The 18,316-nt window shown below is 40.9% G+C and overlaps 1 pseudogene; it reads right to left on the bottom strand.

Moving 5' to 3' along the window:
- LOC100362796 (cDNA sequence BC048679-like) overlaps positions 1-9,285 on the bottom strand; it is a 34,998-nt pseudogene extending 25,713 nt beyond the window's left edge.
- Positions 9,286-18,316: the final 9,031 nt, after the last annotated feature.

Below are 18,316 nucleotides of genomic sequence, written 5' to 3'. Positions count from 1 at the left end.
ATTCATGTGATTTAGTACTAGGGAGATGGCTTAGCTGGCAAAGTGCTTGCTTTGAAAGCATGAGGACCTGAGTTTGGATCCCAGGTGGGTCTGTAATCTCAGTGCTGAGTGGGGACATGTTGGGTGGAGACAGGTGAATCCTTGGATCTCCCTGGATGGCTAGAGTAGTTAGGTCAATACGTTCTGGCTTCAGTGAGGAACTCTGTCTCAAATACTATGGTGGAGAGTGATCAAGCAGACACCCAGTGCGGATCTGTGTCCTTTCCTCACACATGAGTAAGTACACTTGCAAGCACAGGTGCACACCACACGCACACATAGATGCAACATACAATGCACACGCAATAAAATTCCCGTGATTATAAAAACTGAAGGCAAACTGACAATTCTAAGGAAGAAATGGGCAATAGAAGAAAAAGCCTTAATTCACTAAACAAAAGTATTTTAACAAAATAAATGTTTCACAGTGTTTGGTCCAGAGGCATGCAGGTGACCTTGAGGAAGAGTTCTTTTATTTTTAAGCTGATCTGTACAGTTGGAACTTGAACTTGGGATCTTCAATATGTGAGGCAACTGTTTGGTCACGGAACTGTGTTGCCCGTTCTTCTGTTGTGTTGGGTTCCCTTTACAAGTGACACTAGTTACTTGGTAACTGTTTCCATGAGGTCAACCCAACCACTGAACCAGAAGACAAACTGAGGATGGGAAAAATTTTAAAAAGTTCTATTAACATGTATTAATTATGCATAATGATGGGCTCATTTTGACATTTTCATAAACTTACATAATGCACTTTGGTTATATTCACCCCAAATTATTCTCTTTTGTTCCCCTTACAATTCTGATGAAACTCTCCCCTTTCCCAGCCAGTCTCACATAAGCATGGTTACATAAAAGATGAGATTGTCTGGGTAAGATGGACACAGTACAGTCTCTAGACTGCCATCTCCTGGGACCGACAAATAGTTCCAAATAGTTAAAACACACAGCCTCTACCAGGTACCAAAGTTAAATCAGGATCAGTTAAACCATCGAAACAGTCCTGTAACCCCTAAAAAAATAGGAGTCATTGAAAGTCTCCCAACCAAAAAATGCCCAGAACCAGATGGGTTTAGTGGAGAATTCTATCAGACCTTCATAGAAGACCTCATACCAAGACCTTCCAAACTATTCCACAAAATAGAAACAGAAGGAGCGCTAAAACACACAGACGTTTTATTTTCGATGCTCCTGACCTATGTATATAAATACAGTCAGTCTCCTGGTGCTTCTCAGAGCAACCCTAGGGCTGGGTCATTTTTAGTATGCCTTATCAGGTCACAAAGTATGATTAGGCTAGCTGTTTTCTTACTTGTAGAACTGGGAGATAGCCCTTTTAAAAGACATCTCTAAATAGTCTGTGATTACAAATAAAATTGTATCTTAGTTCCGCCCAGAGTGAGCCACAGTGGCCTTGCATGTGAATGGTTAAGTGAATGATGTCCAAAAGACTTTTGTTGCTTGTTTTCGAGAGTGAAAGAAAGTAATACAAATGTTAGGGTAAAATTATAGAAAAATGGGAAGTGTACAGCTAGCTGTTTGGTAGACAGGAGAAAGATACGACTGAGCAGCAGTGAATCAGAGACATCTCACACTGTGGTAAAATCCCCAGCCATTTCTATTTTGGGTTGTAAAATGAAATAGACAATGCATTCTGGAACAGAAAAAAAAAAACAATCCATGTGTCTAGAAATAGATATGAATTGGAGGGAGACCTGGCTGAGAGTTTAAGGCTGTAGGGCACACAGCTAATTGATAGTCGTCCTCTCCCTGCTGTGTCCCGGCTCTGGCTCAGTTCATCACTGGCTGACAGGCTGATGAGTCAGAACCACCTCAGACAAGCTACGTCCCCCTTGGGCTTCCAGGTCGCAGACCCACTGCCCTATCTCTCAGCCACAGATATAGAATCCAGAGCCAGATGGCCAGGTTTACAAGGGGAGCAGGATCCATAGTTGAACTCCTACTGTAGAGTAACGAAACCCCTTCTCTGGGAGCTCACTGTTGTCAGGTGCACAAACACTGGCCATGTGGACAGTGCTACCCAGTGCTTTCATAGCCTTGATTTACTAGTTGTAAGAGTACTCCAGATTGTCTGGCACCGCTTGGGAAACATTGTATCCCTGTAATTAATGGATGCCTGTTTATTTTTGTGGGGCTGGAAATTGAACTTAGAACTTGCATACGTGCTAAGCAAGTGTTTCGAGCTGTATCCCCAGCCCACGTATTGGCAATTTATCAGAACTAAAAGAGGAAACTAATCAAATGCTCACCATAGAGGCAGACAGAGAAGGGAAATAATGTAAACTTCCCTTTGAAGGCAGTCTTCCATCTGTGCCTTTTGCGACATCAGATTCTAATTTTCATGGAAGAATATTCCTTTGTTGTGTAGTTTGGAGTTCTGACTTTTGGAAGCTGTCCCTCAGACAGTATTTTATTGTGAGCCCCTATTGTCTAGCAAAGTGGAAACATCTTTCCCGGGAGCTCTTGGGAGCTCTTTTAGGTTATACATTATAGAACAATTTGAAATTTGGTCACAATTAGGTTTAGAGTATTTTTTTGATACTGTACTTTGCATAATCATTGTATTCACTTGAAATATGAAACATAGTTGATTTTTTGTTAAATTATAAAAAGAGTTCTCACCAATGAAGTTTGAATTATACAAAGGCTTGGTATAGGAGAAGAAAATGCTTTACAATATCATGTTCTGAATTAATCGCCAATATCTATCTACTCTACTCTGTGTCTGTAACTCATCCTGATATGTCAATTTGACAACGTTTTTTATCACATTTCTTTTCTTTCCTCCTTTTTTCAAGTCATTTCCCCACACCTACATGCTTTGTCAACTTCCTCCTTTCTTATGTACATCTGATATCTGTCCATCTATCTCTCTTATCTATATACCATACTCCTTTCATTAAGTGAAACTATTTTGCTTTGTTAATTTTTTTGTGGCAAGTATGAAATGTTTCGGTCTTCCTCCAGGGTAGCAGAGGTGTGCTGCTGTAAAATTATAAAAAAAGGCTGTCTTTCATCCCCCACTAGGTCTGGCACCACAGTGACTCAAGATATCTGGTAGATATTTATCTCAGTCAGCAAAGCCTCTCACCTGCTTTGCTCCATCCCACATCACACTGCCAATGGCCTCTCTCTGAGCCTGGCAACAATCTCTCTACCCATCCAGTTCCCAAGGCAGGCTGCCACCATGCCAGACATATACATCCCAATTCCATGGAGGCCCAGTGTCTCCAGCCACCACATACTCTCTTAAACTCAAATCGCCACATGAAAGAACACACAATACAACAACCTCTGATCCAATTGATAAGATATAATTACCCACTTAGACACATAAAGTCCTATAAACATCCATCTCTTAAGAACATTCATAACAACCTGTAAAGGTACAGAGTGGAATCTTAACATCAGCCTCCATTGTTTTCTTGGCGTCTTCCTCCTCCCTCGCCAGTCTCTGCTTTTCTCTAAAACTTTTCTCCTGCCTATCCTTCTTTTTCTTCTAATGACAGGCCTCATTCTAGCTTGTACCTGCCTTCATCCATATGACATCATCCTACAGAGGTGCATTTATGAAAGTAATGAAGGCATACTTACTGGAAGAGTAGTCTATGGCAATGTTTCTCTTGGTCTTTAGAATTTAGTGTTTCAGTCTGATTTCTGTGAGAGCTGCGTGGCATAGTCAGCAGGGACTTGTTCCTGCTCAATCCAGTGGAAGGTTGCAGCTTCCTTTGCCTGGATCCCAACTTCATTCTTTTCTCCTTTCTTTGAGCATCCTTTGTCTTGGATTTCATGGTATGGCCATCTTCTTCTGCTGTCCTTCTTTCCCATTCTCTATTCTGGCTAATGCCTTCATATTGGAATCTTCTGGGATAGATCCTGGACCCTCTTTCCATCTGTCTACCCTACTAGGGATCAGATCCTTTCCATCATTTTTATACTCCGTTCATTCATACAGCTGACCCCAAGCTACTTATCTCTAATTAACTATTTCTTGTAGGCTCAGAGGGGCATCTCTGAGTTTAGAAGTGTTGGCTCTATTCCTGCCACTTCTGTCTCAAAGGTTTTAAGCTGTAGAGTGAAATCATAAGTATCCAACAGCTTCCAGTAAACTTGGGAACTGTTACAGAGGCAGCATGAGCCATTAACAGCATGCATAGAAATTCTGACAAAATGTGAACACTTATTTACTTGGCTATGGAATAAAAAGACCTTCGTGCAATAGGCCTGCCCTTATATGCATTGATTTTATCATATTTCTGTGTGAATGAGTCAAGACTTATACTTTAGTTGGCTATTCCATCTCTATTCTCATGGTAAAGCGGGCTCTGTTTTCACTCTTACGACTTGCCTTTCCCACTTGGCATTGACCACAGTAGAAATCTGAGAAATATTTCTTCAGTACTGAAGTGGAGCTACTTCATCTCGGACTCTCTCAGAGTAGAATGATTTTTTTTTTCTGTTTTTGTTTTTTGCTTTGGTGGCAGGATAATATATCAAGATATCGAGTGTGCCTTTGTTCTTCCTTTATTTTTTTCCTTCCCCCTTCCTTCCAACTAGTTATTCTTTGTGCCCCCTTTCCATAGAGGAGAATTATTGATGTTTGGAAGCATAGAAGAGCTATTCGTCTCTCTGGGCTCCATTGCCCTGAAGTCTGGCACCGTAAGTGGAGGTATGCTGGTTAGGAAGCAGGGGAGAGCGGAAAGAAAGATGGAGCTGAGGGCTTCCAGGCTCAGTGCTCTCAACTGCTCCCAGCTGCATGTGGCAAGACCTCAGGGGAAAGACTCCATGAAATACTAGGGGAGCTGATCCAGTCCTGGGATGTCAGTCTCCCATAAACAAAGCACAGAGGCAGAGTGACTGCTGACTTTTGAACTAACTGACTGGCTTACTCTGGGATCCAGGCAGAGAAAGCTGCTTTTCTTCAAAAAATCTCAAGGCCTGTCCATGACTGGAATTATTAGAGTATGGGGCAAAATGAATGGTGTTGACTGTCCCACTGATAGGTCCAGAAGGTGGTCCTGGTTTTATATAAATTAATTTTAAGACATGAAGGCATCGGCATATCCTTTTATATTTTAATTTATATGAGGTACAAGAATTGAAATTCTGAATATAAAAACCATAACAAGCAAATAAACAAAAAGGCAGACAACAAGAATAAAACCTACCTCAAGCCACCAACCAACCAACCAACCAACCAACCAACCAACCAACCAACCTGCCAACCTACTAACCATTCAGTCATCAACCAATCAAATACCCAGTTCAAACAATGCACAAACAAAAATGCCTGCTTTGGGACAACTGTAAAGTCAAGAGATAAACCCTTGTATGATGAAAGCCCCGTGAATAGAAAAGGCAAGTCCCCACTCCATGATAAGCCCTTCCATGAGGTAAGCACCTCTATTAGGTAAGCCGTGCCTTGAGGTAAGCTCTTCCAAGACACAGGATAAGCCCCACTTGGTAAGCCCCACCATGCTCCACTTATGACACGCATTTACAGCAGCTCATGCTGGGTTTTGCAGCTTTAGGAGCTTTACAAAGACATGAGTGCCTCTTCTGTCTCTCCGCCAGGGGACACCTTGACTTTATGCATCACAATTACCATCTTAAAGTCGTTATGACACTAAGGAAGCCAGTAGACCTTGGTGCAAAAGCATATGGGGAAATATTTTCTCATGTAGAACTTTGGCAGAGTCGAAGAACATAAATACAGTAATTACACATTCAAATCTCCTTGGCTGAGGATGTATCATCTAGTAACGCCCAGAAATTGGCTCCCCAGTGGCAGTACTCTGGATGTGACGGTATTCTTGAAGCTTTTCTTCCAGATTCATTTTTCAGATGTGTACAGATTGCCTTGTGCCAGCATGGAGAGCCCTTCCAGCCTCTCAGCTCCGATTTCAGAGGATAACTTGTTAATTAGGACTTCTTCAGACAAATTCCTTCAGTGACAGAGAAAATTACCAATGCATTCCTGAGATGACATTGTGTGTGTGTGTGTGTGTTTGCACACATGCATGTTGTATGCATGTGTGTGTGCGTGTGCCAATGCATTCCTGAGATGACGTTGAAGTTCTACAGTGTGTGTGTGTGTGTGAGTTCATGTGTGTGTACATGCATTCCTGAGAAGATATCAAAGTTTAACACTGTGTATGCATATTCAGTGTGTGTGTGAGATCTGATTGACATTCTTTAAATTCACTGTTAAAAAATAAAGTAGATTTTAAAGTTAATTTTTAACATCCAAGGTGATGGCATTTTCATAAGGCATCTCATTCTACTTTGTTCTTTCCCACACTCCTCCTTTCCCCACCTACCCCACACTCCCTTCTTGCTGGTTCCCTTTCTTCTTCCAAGTAGTCTTCCTTCCTGTTAAGCTAATAGTTTAATTCTAAGTTTATAATCTTTTCACTCCTTTTGATTTTCTGTATTTTGTCTCCACCTAGGCTGGAAGTATCCAGAGACTTGGACACTACCGTATTGTATATCTTGTCCTCCTTCCTTCTCCCTCTTTCTCCATGCATTTCCCTAACTACACTAAGGTTTTAGCTTGCAAACCATGGATAGGCACACAATGTCATTTCCCCTGCTAAGTTAGGAACTTTCCCCTTCTCCTTTCGTCCTTACTTATCCTTACATTTATATGCCTGGCATGGTATGTGCTTACCAAGCTGTCTGAATAAATAATGAATACATTAATTTCATTGTTCAGTTGACTGATCCCTGGATTAGCATCAGTACTTGTTAAACCCCAGAAACTCTGGAGAAACACTAGTGGGTGGGTGCTGCATGCATAAACGCTGCTTATCTTCTGCAGTGAAATCAATTCCTGGGTCAGCTGAACAATTACGTTAAGACAACTGGATACCACTCTACCATTTGCAAAGACCTGTCTAGTCACATCTCATTATCATACAGGGTCTGGATGAGCCTGGAGTGTTGTCTTTAAGGCTCTTATGCTGAACTTATCTACATTGAGAACCTAATGGCAATGAGCTTGCTGCAGGAAGCCCTTGTTTTTTTGTGCATGCAGATCTGCGGCAAAACCGCATGTTCCTAATGTTGGTGAATCCACTGTCAAAGGAGCTGCCTCAGAAAACAACAGCAAAAACCAAACAAGGCTGCCTTCCCAAAGTTGTGTCAAACTGATAACAACTTGTTTTTTTCCCTGAAGCCAACTTCTCTCATTTAATTGAGATTTTGTACCCTTTGTGGTAGCCGCCTAATATATTGAACTATTTAGAAATATATGACTTGCTTGAAACCAGAGGCACAGTATTACCCACATCTCTTCTGTGGGTATCGACTTTTTTTTAACCATGTGTTTATGTTTTTTTTAATCAGTGCTTTGGAAGTATTTTCTTGAAATTATTTTACTCTGTCAAGAAAATCTTTACATTTGATATTTACATATTTATTACCCAAAACAGTGTCTGCTAAGATTAAAAACACAAATCAAAGAAAAAAATCAGAAATTAATTCCTTTAGGATCCCATGGGGGAAACTACATCACAGGTTACTTTAGTGAACTTGAAGAAAGTTTATTACTTTGCTTTGGGGCCATTGTTTTTATTTTATTTTATTTCATTTATTTCTTTCCCCTTGCTTTACTAAAATAGATAACTGAAAAATATTGTATATATATTTAAAAATATTTATTTATTTATTATGTGTACAGTGTTCTGCCTGCATATATGGCTACACACCAGAAGAAGGCATCAGATCTCACTATAGATGGTTGGGAGCCACCATGTGGGTGCTGGTAAATGAACCAAGTAAGATGCTTGTAAATACTGAGGCATCTCTCCAGCCCTCTGGTAACATATATTTATGGCATACAAGTATTTGTATACTTCATGAATTTATTAAATTAAAACAGATGAATACAGACACCACTCTATGTGTATTTGGTGAGAACATTTAAGATCTCCCAGCAATGGCCAAGAATTTAATGTGTTATTAACTATAGTCACCATACACTGGGTCTCTGAAATTTACTTCTGTTGCTTAAATGAAATTTTTTGCCTTTTGGCCCACATGTTCCTCATCATTTAAAAATAATTAACACATATGGTCTGATTCTGAAATGCCTCTTCAGGCTCACATGGTTGAGTACTTGGTTCCCAGTTGGTGGCGACGCAGTATTGGAAGGTCATGAGACCTTTGTAGTCCGGGGTCTGTTTGGTAGATCTAGGCCAAGAGCCTTTGAGGACCACATCCCGGTCTGCTTCTCCTGGTCCTGTCCTCTCTCTGCATTCTGTTATGATAAGAAGTGGGCACACCTAACCAAAACTCCTGCAGCCCAGATTGGGCCCCTCATCATTATAGACTGTATCTCTGAGACTATGAGTCAGACAAACCATTTCTTCCCTGAGCTGATTGAGTCAAGTATAGCTGAGGAGATGGTTCACCAGTAACGAGCACTTTCTGCTCTGGCTGAGGAGAAGGGTTCAGTTCCCAGCACCCACATGGTGGCTGAACTCTAGTTTAAGGATATCTGACTCTCTCTCTCTCTCTCTCTCTCTCTCTCTCTCTCTCCCTCCACCATGTTTGTGTGCCTATGTGCATGTAGTCAAATACCCATGTGCTTAAAATAAAATAGATCTTTTAAAAAGCAACTGAAACAAGATGTGGTTGGTGAAGCAAAGGTTAGGTCCTCATTGCACCACACAATCAATGTTTAGTTCTTCTTTATTCACTGTGATTATTTTAGGGACCCTTCGTGTGTGTGTGTGTGTGTGTGTGTGTGTGTGTGTGTGTGTGTGTGTGTATGTGTGTGTGTGTATATATATATATATATATATATATATTTATATAGCACCTTTCATGTTATTAATGTTATTGGACAATAGGAAGATAAAGCAATGACCCAAACATACCTTCACCAACGTATTTATCATATCCCCCCTTCACTTACATTTCATTTTTCCAAAACGTTTCATTTTAAGATATATCTTGGCCCATGTTATTTTTCTTGCCTTTTCTTTATCCTTTATCTTGTTTTATTTTATTTTTTTTCCATTTCTTTACTCCTGGATTTGAAGAGAGCCTTGCTTTTTTCCCAGCTTCTCTTTTGGTATTTTTATATCTCTTTGTTTGCATATTTGTTAAATGTATTTATTATTTATTTATTTTTTAACTTGTTAATTTTTTTTAATCGTGGTAACACACAAATCTATAAAACTTACCATGTTCACAGTTGTGCATGCGTAGTTCAGGCATTGCGTTCACTTACACTGTTGAGTGACCATAATTCCTACCCATTCCAGAGTCATTTTTCTTGATATATGTTTGTTGCACCTGTATTTGGCTTCACACAGACAACTTCGGTCAAGTACATCATATATTATAGCCATGTTCACATTTTTTGGTCTATTTTTATTGGTTATTTTATTTATTTACATTTCAAGTGTTGGCCCCCTTCTTGGTTTCCCCTCTGCAAACTCCCTATCCTATCCCCCGTTCCCTTGCCTCTATGAGGATGCTCCCCCACCCACCCATCCACTCCCATATACTTTATTTTTTGAGATTATAATATAATTATATAATTTCCCATTCCCCTTTTCTCCACCCAAAATTTCCCATGTACCTACCTCCTTGCTCTTGTATTTCATGGTTACCTTAGCTTTCACCTCTCTACTTAGAATCTGAATGCCTGTTCACCTGCATATCAGTTTTCTAGAAGTTTCTTCCATGTACACTGCATTTGGTAACCTTTTCCCTAAGTTTCCTTTGAGATTGCATCTAAGTTGTTCAGATTAATGACCCCACTGGGTGAAGCATTACAAAAATTTTCTCCCATTTTGTTGTGCCTCTGTTAATTTTTGTTGACCTTTTAAAAAAAAGGAACTTCATTTTCCTTCTTTCTTTTTTGAAATTGTGGGTATCACACTAGACACGTTAGGCAAATTCTCTGCCACTGAACCGCAGCGAGCTGGAACTTTTCATTTTTGTGAAGTCTGATTAATGAATGCTTTGCCTTGGTGCTTCTCAGTTTCCCATTCTTGGTCATGTGGAGATACTGAATTTTCTTAGTTAGGGTTTTATTGCTGTGAACAGACAACATGACCAATGCAAGTTTTATAAAGGACAACATTTAATTGGGGTTGGCTTACAGGTTCAGAGTTTCAGTCCATTATCATTAAGGCAGGAACATGGCAGCATCCAGGCAGTCATGGTGCAGGAGCAGCTGAGAGTTCTACACCTTCATCCACATCCGAAGGAAGCTAAGAACAAACTGGGCATCCTCAGGCAGCTAGAAGGCAGGGTATCCAAGCCCACCCCACAGTGACACTCTTCCTCCAACAAGGCCACACCTTCTAATAGTGCCACTCCCTTGGCCTAGCATATGCAAACCAACACATTCTACTCCCTGGCCCCCATAGGCTTGTTCAAACATGAGTCTATGGGGGCTACACCTAAACATGGCATAATGCAAAAATACATTTAATCCAACTTCAAATGTTCTCATAGTCTATAGCAGTCTCAACAGTGTTACAAGTCCAAAGTCCAAGGGCTCTTCTGAGATTCATCCAGTCACTTAACTATAATTCCCAAAGCAAGACAGGAAACCAGTGGGGCAAACTCCAAACTCTGCATCTCCATGTCTGATGTCAATGTGGTCTTCAGATCTCTAACTCCCATTTTTCATTTTTGTCGACTGCAACAGACGTTTTTCACCTGGGCTGGTTCCACTCCCTGTTAGAAGCTTTTCTCAGCAGATAGTCCATGACTTTGGCATCTCAAACATCTTAGAGTCTCCAAGGCAACTTCAGTGTTACAACTTCTTGTTTCAATGTCTGGGATCCACACATGATCTTCTGGGCTCCTTCAAAGGGCTGGCATCACTTCTCCAGCTCTGCTCTCTGTAACACGCTAAGCACAAGTTGATCCACTACACTGCCGCTGCTGTTCTTGGTGGTCATCCCATGATACTGGCACCTCTAATATGCAACTGCAACTAGGCTTCACCAGTAGCCTCTCATAGGCTGTCTTCATGGTGCCAAGCCTCAAACCCTTTGCATGACCCCTTCAGTCCCTAGCTGTCAACTGCAACTGGGGTTGCACCCTCACCAATGACTTTCCATGGCCTCTTACAGTGCCAAGCCTCAGCTGTTCTTCATGACTTCTTTATGCCTTCAAAACCAGTAGCACCTGGGTAACTCTTAAACATTACCAAGTATATAGCTGTAGCACAAGGTGCAACCTTGGCTGTCTCTGGAACACAGCTTCTCGTGCTCTCAGAAAACACTTCCCAGAAGATTTTACCTCATTGATGCTGGTGTCTTCTTAATCACCACTAATTTCTTAGCTCCAGATAACCAGCATCAATTGTCCCAGTAGTCCCTTCTATTCTGGACTCTAAAGCCAGAGTCATGTGGCAGCCTGTGATCTGCTGCCTACTGGGGCTGGAACATGGCATCCCTTATTCTATTACATTATCTCTTCCTGTTTTTCAACTCCTTCACTGCCTAAACCTGACTGTCCTGGAACTTGCTCTGTAGACTGACTTTGAACTTAGAGATCTGCATGCCTGTCTCCTAAGTACTGAGATTAAAGGTGTGGTCCTCCAAACCTAGATTTAAGTTTTTCTTCACCTAGAACTTGTTCTGTTCTAGGCTGGCCTTGAACCCAGAGATCTGCTTGTCTTTGCTTCCTGGGATTAAAGGATTGTACTACCATACCTGGACCTAAATTTAGCTGGGTGGAATCTTGCCACAAGGTCACTACTCTCTTAATTCAATTTGATATCCTTCAACACAGGATCCACTTCCATTTTTCTTCCTGGTGTCCCTTTAATACTTGAAACATATATTTTTTATTTTCCCTTTCTCAGCTTGCTATACTTGTTTAAAATACTCTTCATAAGACATAACCAGAGAACAAAGTCTATGATGGGCATTTCTGAGACTTCCTTTGTCAGTGAAATTAATCTGAGTCTCTTTATCTTAGACTCAGGCAGACTCTTCAGACAAGGGCAAAGAGTAGTCACATTCTTCACCACATGCTAAAATTCTTCTCCTCTGAAACCTCTTGGGCCAGGTCTCCATAGTTCAAATCACTCACAACATCAAAGTCTTCCATATTCCAACAAGATAGCCCATTAAGCCCCATCTGAAGCATTTTAGTGCTCTCCGAATCCAAAATTCACAAATCCACATTCGTCTAAACAAAAGCATGGTCAGGCCTATCACAGCAATACCCCAGTCTCTGTTACCAACTTCTGTCTTAGTTAGGGTTTTATGGCTGTGACCATGACCAATGCAAGTTTTATAAAGTACAACATTTAATTGGGGCTGGCTTACAGGTTCAGAGGTTCAGTCTATTATCATCAATACAGGAGCATGGCAGCATCCAGGCAGGCATGGTGCAGGAGTAGTTGAGAGTTCTACACTTTCATCCAAAGGAAGCCCAGAACAGACTGGGTATCCTCAGACACCTAGGAGGGGAGTCTCCAAGCCCACCCTACAGTGACACACTTCCTGCAACAAGGCCATACCTTCTAATGGTGCCACTCCCTGGGCCAAGCATATGCAAACCATAACTCTAGCCTTCCTTTTGCACTTAGGTAATTGATTCAGATATAGATCAGATATAGATAGGGTGTTGTATGTGGTACTAGGCAGGATTTGCTTTTTCTTCTTCCTCCCATCTTTGTTGTGTTTCTAGAAACTAACTAGTTCAGTAGCACTTAGTGATAAACTGAGGGAAGAAATTCAAATTTACTTCAAATTAGGAAGTGTGTGTGTGTGTGTGTGTGTGTGTGTGTGTGTGTGTGTGTGTATCCTGTGGTGAACATTTCTTTCTCTCTGAGGGGAAGCATTTAGCACTGTGGACAGAATCCTTGCTCCACAACTCAGCTCAAACATAGATTTGCTGGTGTATATATGGCAGGTTGGTTGAGAGGGCAGATTTAAATTGTCCTCTGAAAATTACTCAAACATTCTTTTTGCAGTTCAGTTGTATTAAGACAGATGGTGGTAAAATCAAGGCAGTATTAAAATTATCTAATGATTGTTATGAAAAAGGACACTCACCAACAGGGTGAGCCTCTTAAATGTGTAAAATTGGAGCGTTTTGACCATGCGCTACCCACGTCTGTTGAGCTAAATGATAACATGCACAGGATTTTGTGAACTAAAGACTTACAGCAACGTTACGCCTTCTAAGCCATATCTGGAGTCTCACAATGCAGTAAAGAGTCCATTGTGCTTCTATAGAATACTGACTTTAGATTCAGCTCTATGTACCAGTGATTGCCAGAGCTAATTAATTAAAAAAAAATTATCTCCACTTCCTGTAAAACACCTTTGTCTCGCGGTGTGAGCTGAAATCAGAAGTTTAGCCGGCGTTGATGAACACTGCTAACCTAAGACCCCAGTAAAGTTTTACGTCAGTCAAGTTTGAGATCACCTTTATGCTTCTTTAGTGTGGGTTATGACGGTTTCCCCGTTAGCTGTAAGGGAGCAGATGCCAGTAGGTGGCGCTCTTTCTCAATGTTTGCTCTGCTTTTTTTTTTTTAAACCTGGGTGCTCACCGTTTCCTACAATAGCTTACTCATAACTACAGATATTTCCATCCTTAATTAGCATCAAATGTAGACTACATGTTTCTGTAAGATACGTCCCAGAGATTAACGGAGCAGCTATGGTGATCTGATCAAATGCTAAAAGTTCTCCGATCACTTTTCATTATCTATATCCAAGTTCCCAATATATTTTATTACAAAGTTATGCTCAAGTACAAGATAAAACGCTGGATCTTTTGACCCCAGTTCTAGTAATTTACACCGTGTTACCTAGCTCTTGACTCTTGTGTTTTATGGTCTATATTGCAGCACACCCCCTCTATATTAGTATATTAGTGTGGGGTTTGGAAACTGCAGATGTATTTGGTTGTAAATGGGCAGCTATCAAAAGAGTCTTACTGGTTTGGGAAATCCATGTAACGCTCTATCCATAGGCCTTTCTGTCAACCTGGAATTAAGCATAGGAATTAAAAGAGAGGAGTATGCAGGGAAAACAGAATTAAAAGGGAGAAGTATGTAGAGACGCTTACAGCAGAGAAGAGAGGCTGAATAAGAAAATTACATTCATGAAATGGTAAACCATTCCCTGAGCTTGGTAGGATCCTAAGTTTATGGAAAAGTTAGCAATACATTTGCTGTGTATAACATCATCCCGTCTTCAGTGACAGACTCATTAGTACATGTTAAAACTCCTAAACTCCTGCATGTGGAAATTCACAGAAGAGCCATGACATAATTGCTTCAGTGACTCTTCATTGTCGTGCAGGAAGGAAAAGCCTTGTAAGCTGGAGTTCTGAGCAGCCGTGCTCACAGGTGTGAGCACGGGAAAACAATAAACTCTTTTTTAATTTTTTTCCTCTTTACTGTCTTCCAGCCCCTTGCTGCTGTTCGACTTGTGGACTATACAGAAAACTCACCCACAGAATGCAGTGTCTTTCTGCTGTTAGCCTTGGAGCATGCTGTAGGCAGGAATGGTATCACTGTGCAAAGGAACATGGTTGAGCGGGTTCCTACTAACGTCAAAGCGAAGTTTAAGGAGATGGGAGACAGTGAGGAGAGGACGCTGTCATGCTTCATGGATAACGTTCAGTATTAGGATGACCAGGGACTGCCCTGACAGTAAATGAATAGTATATTCATCATGCTTCATGCCTGGTAGTAAGAGATGCAAATATATTTAATTCTATAAGCAGTTGTTGAGCGCTTAACAGATAATGCTAGGGGTAATTCAAGGGTTAACAACAATGCAGTCTTTAGAAAGTGTTAAAAGTATATGCAAAATGCTTATTTTCCTTATAATTGGCTTCCTCACATGCACTTACCTATTTAATAAGCATCTTCTAATGTACCAGAGACTTAAAAAAAACATATTCAAAAAATAATTTTATTTTGAAGAGTGGGGGATAGGTGAATGTAACAGGGGCTTAAAGGATGAAATTCTCTCCATACGTGCATGAAATCGTCAAAGAATCAAATATGAACAAAAGTAAAAGAATGAATTCTCATATCTTCATAGAATAGTTTATAAGTAGCACTTTGGAGCAGCCGGAGAAGCGAGAGTCCATCCATCTTACCTCGTTGTCTGCAATGCTCTTTTCCAGTGTCACATACTGGGACCTAGGGAGTCAAAGGTTTGAATTAATGGCCCCAAGACATAGTGGGGCCTGAATAAAGTTTTTCAGGTTTGAATCTCATTGATGTTATCTAGTGTAAAATTGCCAGTTAGGTGCAATATCACATGGCTGTGATCCTAGCCTTCAGGGGACAGAGACCGAAGAATCATTGCAAGCTCAGCACTAGCGTGGTCTACAGAGTGAGCACCAGGACAGTAAGAACTACATAAAAAGATTGTGTCTCAAGAGAAAGACAGACAGACAGATGGAAAGAAAAAGGACAGCTACCTACTCCTGTCTTTTCTCCTTCAAAGAATTAATCAGTAAAACCTTTAATACATGTAGACGACCAAGTCTCTCCATTGTCCTGGGTATTGCAAGAATGTCATTGAATTAATACAGAGTGAGGGCTCAAACTCATCAGGAGCAGGTTTGCCTGTTGAGCCTGAAACTACTGTCTCCAGAGACCATCTTCCATGATGGAGCGACCAGCTGAGAACCCTGCTTGTTGGTTCTCTGGGTCTTGTTCACAGCTGCTGCATCTCAAAGGTGTGAGGCCGATGGGCTCTTTTAATCCCAGCTTCTTGTGGAAAACCTCTGTGGAATGCACCAATAGATTCTCCTCAGTGTCTTTCACTTCAACAGCCTGCATACTTCAGTTCCTCCAGTGAAGGACAGCTCACAGCAACCTCCTCATAGAGGTTTTATCAATTAATTAATATTTCAAATGTTATTTATTTATTTATTTATTTATATTTCAAATGTTATCCCCTTTCCCGCCCCACTGCAAACCTTCTATCCCATCAGCCATCCCCTGCTTCTTTAAAGATGTTCCCCCACCGACCTACCCACTCCCACCTCACCATCCTGACATTCCCCTATACTGGGACATGGAGCCTTCACAGGACCAAGGGTCTCTCCTCCCATTGATGTCCAACAAGGCCATCTTCTGCTACATATACGGATGGAGCCATAGGTCCTCCCCTGTGTATTCCTGGGAGCTCTGGGGTGTCTGGTTGGTTGATATTGTTGTTCTTCTTATGGGGTTGCAAACCCCTACAGCTCCTTCAGTCCTTCCCCTAACTCCTGTAGACTTTTTATAAGGCAGGCCCCACTGGAAGTAAGCCTAGGACACAGGTCTGCTCTAAAGTCTCCTAGCAGCTATGAGCTCCTTGGGCAGGGCACAGCTCTTCAGATAGTCTTGGTTCAGATTCAGCTCAGGCGCTGAATGAAGGTTAGTATGAAATGTGTGCAATTTCCTCTAGGTGGTGCCTGTCATAATCTTCCTTTTCATAGTGCTCCCTGAACAGGTCACAAAACCTGAAAGCGGTTTTGGAAATAACGTATTTCTTTGAACCAGGAATTACGTATGTAGAACTAATCTTCCTCAAGTTCTTTGGGTTTGTAAAAGGGAACCTTGGGGGGGGGGTAGTCCTGATTTTTGGTGTGTGACTTCTGAGGTGTCTGATTTTACTGATTTAGAGAAAAAGGAAATAAACTGGTTTTCTCTTCTAACATCAATGGCTTCTCCCTTCTGGTTTGTATCTCATTTCAACGTCTTGGGAGAGACAGCCCTTCCAATGCTTGGTCAGAAGCATCTGTATTAGTCTCAGTTCTTCATACCCCCATTCTTTCCTGGGAAAGAGAGTTTTTTCTTATTTTAATTAATTTGTTTGAAAATTTAGTGCATGTATACGATCTATTTTAATCAAGTCTACCCTCCCACTGTCTCCTTCAAGCAGGACTCCCCAACAGACCTCTCTCCCAAATTTTGTGCTCTTTTAAAATTTCAATTAATAACTCACTGAGTTCAGTTAATGCTAATCATACATACACAGGTACAATACATTTTACTGGAGCATGGTGAGCCTACAAGATACCTTCCCCAAGAAAAGAGACTTCCCCCATCAGTAGACATCAACTGCTAATAATTCCTTATCTGAAGTGGAGCCTTGGAGCATATCACCCAGGCATGGGAATTTTGATGGTCTCGCACAAGATATCACAGTTATGTGACCTTATGAATGCTGTGGCCATGTTAGATCCAGAAGGTAACATTTAACAGCTCATCTCCAAAACCCACTGGTGCTCACGTTGTTTACACATCCCTTTCCACGATGTTTCCTGAGCCCAGGGTGGGGAAAGTTGGTTGAGATAACACATCTACAGCTCAGTTCCCAGGGTCATTTATTCTTAGCACTTGGGCCACTTCAGAATCTCTGCGTTCTCCTATGGTTACACTCCAAAAGAAGCTTCTCTGAGCAAGGTTGAAAGGAGTTCTAATCTATGGACAGAAACTTAAATATTTAGAAGGCACTTTCATAGCAGGTTCATTTAGTAATAAAACAATACTAGGTAGGCTCTCCTTCAATGCCTTATGACCTCCACAGACATGGGATTTGGACCATAACATGAGGCATTAAATCCCTTTTGCAGAACATGATTCAAATCTAATCTGAAAGCATTTGGTTACACCCATAAATATTTCACTATTGCATTTGTAGGCATAGTTGGTCTGGCAGGTCCATATAGTAGCATGTAGAGCCTAGTGCTAAAAAAAAAAAACAAAAACAAAAAACAAGACAAAACAAAACTATTGATGTTGTTTTCCTCCCTCAATATTTTACATAGCACTTTTTTTGGCAGTATAAAAACTGTAAAAAAAAAAAAAAAAAGAGGAGACTTTCTTAGTTCAAGATTGATTTTTCTGTGTCCCGAGATCAAAGTATGTGCTGTCTTCAGAATTAGGGTCTTACTATGAAATTGTGATGGACAACCAGGAGCAATGTCAACAGTTCATGATGTTTATAGTGCCTCTGGGGCCTACCTAACAAACAGATTATGGGGAGGTATGCCAGGCCTGGTACTGGGATTTTAGTAATGATTGTCTTCTGGAAGCATCACTTTTAGAATTTCAGTTTAATTGAATAAATTAACTTTCATGCATTTTTTTATATACCATAGCCAGGACCAGTTTAGTAAATAACAGGTAAGTACTCATAAATGTAAACATTATGAGCCAAGAGCTATTTAACTATAGAACTATGTTCGATGTTAATTTCACAAAGTAGAGATTGGCAGTTCCACATAGTGCTAGCTGTTGACCCCTATG

This window comes from Rattus norvegicus, chromosome 6 (assembly GCF_036323735.1).
Source record: "Rattus norvegicus strain BN/NHsdMcwi chromosome 6, GRCr8, whole genome shotgun sequence".
In the NCBI taxonomy this organism is placed as follows: domain Eukaryota; kingdom Metazoa; phylum Chordata; class Mammalia; order Rodentia; family Muridae; genus Rattus; species Rattus norvegicus.
This window is presented reverse-complemented; position numbering and strand designations above follow the sequence as displayed.